Source organism: Oryx dammah, unplaced genomic scaffold (genome assembly GCF_014754425.2).
Source record: "Oryx dammah isolate SB20612 unplaced genomic scaffold, SCBI_Odam_1.1 HiC_scaffold_27, whole genome shotgun sequence".
In the NCBI taxonomy this organism is placed as follows: Eukaryota; Metazoa; Chordata; class Mammalia; order Artiodactyla; family Bovidae; genus Oryx; species Oryx dammah.
This window is the reverse complement of record NW_024070211.1, coordinates 130,848,918-130,853,084: the sequence shown is the minus strand read 5'-3', so window position 1 is coordinate 130,853,084 and position 4,167 is coordinate 130,848,918.

Here is a 4,167-nt window from a genome sequence, read left to right as displayed (position 1 = left end):
TGTCGGCTCTCACTCACAACGGCTTGTCCCTCGCTTGCTCTGTGGGTCTGGACAACACGTCCCTGTGGGTGGAGCTTCAGCTGCAGAACGCGTGCAGCCCAGACTGAAGGTCTTTATAGAACCCGCCTCAGGAGTGTTCACAGCACAGAGCTGCTAGTTTCTTGTTGCTCAGGAATGGGCTCCTGGACAGTAGCGCACTGGGGTGGGCCTGTGGCTGTGTATGTTCGTGCACACATTTTAAGACAACTTGAGGCAAATTGGTTTATAACTCCACCTCCCTTTATTTCCACTGGACGTATTTTTGTGTGTTCTTTGAAACTGAAAAACTTTAAAGGCTCCTGGCTTTTTACTGGGCGGGGGGTGCTCAGTTCTAGTGCCCCTCTTTGTCTCTAGATGCCTCTCGCCTTCGTGGCCATTAAGGTGCAAGCCCTTTGGAAACTGCTCTCCTCCCCCATCCAAGGCAGCGGAACTAGCAGCCGTACTTTTTTTTTTTTTTAAACTCTGGTTTTTCTTTCTGTGGTGGGTCGAATAATGTCCCCAACCCGAAGATGTCTGCATCCTCATCTCCAGAATCTGAGAACACACCAGAGTACATGGCGAAAGGGGTCATCGAGGCTGCCGGTTATCCGGGTGGGCCTGGTGGGAGGAGCCACAGGGTCCACAGGAGAGGGGGCCGGGGGCAGGAGAGGCTCAGAGGGAAGTGTGACTGTGGAAGAATGGTCAGAGGGAGGCTGCTCTGCTGGCCAGGAAGGGGAGACAGGCCACAAGCCAAGGAAGGCAGGTGGCCTCCCGGATCTGAAAAAGCTACAGAAGTGGATTCTTCCCTAGAAAGCAGTCCAGTGAGAAGTGTGGGACTTCTGACCTTCAAAACTATAAGTAAATCTCCTGCTGTCTTCAGCCACTAAGTTTATGGCCATTTGTTATGACAGTGATAGAAAATGAACATAGCCCCCCAAATATTTGGCTGTAAGTCTTTTTACTTTTCTGTGCACCCATCCATTATTTAAAAGGACATTTATTGTATTTCTCATGGCGTTTCTGGGTATTTCAAAGCAGAGGGTTTTCACTTTGCAGTCTATCTCATTGCTGTAAGCAGAAGCCCATACCTTTGCTACTGAAAGATTCATTATATCTTTATTTCCAGGCCTGTTTTGTTTGGGTTCTTGAACTGGTTTTTTTTTTTTTGTTGTTGTTGTTTGTTTTAAAACTATGTATTTACGGGACTCTGCTGGCGGTCTAGTGGTTAAAAGTCTGCCATGCAATGGAGGGGACACAAGTTTGATCCCTGGCGAGGGCCCTGAGATCCTGCATGCCTTGGAGCAGCCGCTGAGCCGGCGCACTCTGGAGCCCATGTGCCACAAGAGTCCAGGCAGCACAGCGAGAGATCCGCCTGCCGCAGCGAGGACCCGACACAGTCCGATGTGATTAAAAATATGTATTTATTTTCTTGGCTGCACTGGGTCTTAGCTGCGGCGTGTGGGGCCTAGTTCTCTGACCAGGGATGGAACCCAGACCCCCGCATTGGGAGCACGGAGTCCCAGCTGCTGGACCACCAGGGAGGTCCCTGGGTACCTGCACTGCATTACGCTCTCACTCCTCACATGTGTCTTGTCATGGGAGCATAAGGATGAGGAGGAGGACAAGTCCACTCTCTCCGCTGAGCACCCCCTGGAACTTTTACGGGCAGTGAGGCTGTGAACCAGAATGGTCTTGACAGGTCCAAAGGTCAGTGTCGCACACGAGAGCCCTGGTTAGAGGCCCTTCGCTGTTACAGGGTCAGCTGTAGAGGGGAGGAAGATTGCAGTCACTGCCTTATCTGCATTACATCAAGGCTCTAATTTAGCTCTTGGATAACAAAAGCCTTCTCTAGAACTCTCTGATTTGTTTCAGCCTTGGACTCTGCGGAGGCACCAGTTCTGTTCTGGCCATTGTGTGGGTGGGAGGCAGGAGCAGAGGTCTCTGCAGAGAGAGGGAGTGAGCAGTGGCCCTCAGGGCGGGTCGTTTTGTGAGTGTAGTAAAAGCACAGGGGCTCCTGGTACCCAGCGTGGGTTTAAAATGTCAGGCACGTGGTAGGTGGTTCTGTTACTATCATCACACATGGATTCTAAACTACAGCCTCAGTGAAAGCCCAGGATCACAGTGTGGCTTGTAGAACCCACACCACCCACCTCCCTGGTTCTCCAGGGTTCAAGTGGGACCAGAGAGGCAACGTCCAGGGTGCCCGGGCTGGTGTGTGACCTCAAAGCAGCCCCCAGGGACCTCCAGTGGGTTCGACATTGCCTTCTGTGTGAAAGAAAGTAGGTCCAGGAGATTTTTCATTTGAAACTATATTTTTTAAAAGGAAACAAAACGGTGTTTCTGCTTGCGGTGGACATGAAGAGAAGTAACACCCTCCTCCAGGGTGCAGAAGCAATTTCCATGAATAGATGATTCCTGAGGGTCCCTGAGCAAAGAATCCTGACTCAGGGAGGGAGGCCTTGAGAGTGTCGGGAAGTTGACCCACTTTGGGGAGCAGGTGGCATCTGCTCAGTCAGAGCTCCCGTTCCCTCTCACCTGTCTCCTGAACATCACTGCCAGATGGGTGTCCCCCAGCCCTGCTCCGATCCTCACCCTGCCTAAAGTTCCTGGGATGGGAAGTTAGAGCCCTGAGATGCCTCCCAGCTTTGATGCAGACAGATGGGCCTTGGGTCTGTCCGGATCTCAGTGCTGTCCAGCACTTGACCTTGGTGAGCACTCAAGGACCTCAAGGTCTTTGCATCAATATGGGGAGAGGAATTGCTGCTACTCTGCTTGAGAAGGGTTAAGATCATGCCCACAAAGCATCTGGCACACAGCTGGACTCAGGAAAGGCTAGCTCTTCGTAATGGAAAGGCCTCACAAAATCAACTGCTTGATATGATTTTCAGTGGATTCCACATGAGGTTGGGAAACAGTCTGGGATCTGAGTCCCACAGCGTGGTGGCTGAGGACAGGAACCGTGTGTGCCATTAAGGGGGTCCTGGGGTACTGAGACATCATGAAGTCAGGGTCCAGATGGGAAACGAGGTCCAGGAGGGGCTGGAAACCACTTGCAGTGGGGAGATGCTCAGGATCGTGCTTGGGCTGGGGGTTGGACCGCTGCGTGGCTTGGTCCTGGCTGCCCCGCAGACAAGTTGCTGGTCTGGAGGAAGTGACTGGAACTCCCCAGCTGTTAACATCGACTTTGAGATGCGGTTCTCAGCTGCTGTCTGGTTCATGGGAAGACGTTTGTGTTTTCACAGCTCCCCGTTGCCCATCCTTTCTCCGCTGCAGAGCCTTCTCTGACTGGCAGCTCCTGTGATCTGTCCTGCACCGCTCTTCCCGTGGTGCTGATGCTGACCCCCAACTGTCCCCTCTCAGGTATCCCTCCGCTGGGGCTGCAGACGGCTCAGCTCTGGCTCCTGCCTGGCTCTGAGTCTCACTGCCCTGCTCACAGGAACTGATCGTGAGTTCTGAGCTAACTTTGAAATTAGTCACAGCAGGAGTATTTACACAGTGGAAACCAGCAAACCCTATCGCAATGGCTTTTTTGTTGTTGTTGCACTGCGTGGCATGTAAGATTTTATTTCCCTGGCCAGAGGTTGAAACTGAACTCCCTGCATTGGAAGCTTACAGTCTTTTCTAAAGTCTTAAAAGAAAAACATTTAATATTAAAAAACTTATTTAATTGGAGGAAAATTGCTTTACAGTGTTGCGCTGGTTTCTGCCGTACACCAATGCAGGTCAGCCATAGTTATACATATATCACCTCCTTCTTGAGCCTCCCTCCGTTCCCCCCTCCCAACCCCTGTCAGCACGGAGTGCCAGGCTGGGCTGCCTCTGTTATACAGCAGCTTCTCACCAGCTATCTATTTTGCATATGGTAGTGTGTATAAGTTGATGCTAATTTCTCCATTCGAACTGCTCTCTCCTTGCTGCAAGTCTGGAAGTCTGCAAGTCTGTTCTCTTTATCTAAAAAGCTTTAAATTTTATTTATTTATTTTTGATTGCACTGGGTCTTCGTTGCAGAGCAGGCTTTCTCTGGTTGCAGTGAGTGGGGGCTACTCTCTTATTGAGGTGCGAGGGCTAGTCGTTGTGGTGAATTCTCTTGTTGGTGAGCACAGGCTCCAGAGCACGGCCTCAGTAACTGTGGCGCATGGACTTAGCTGC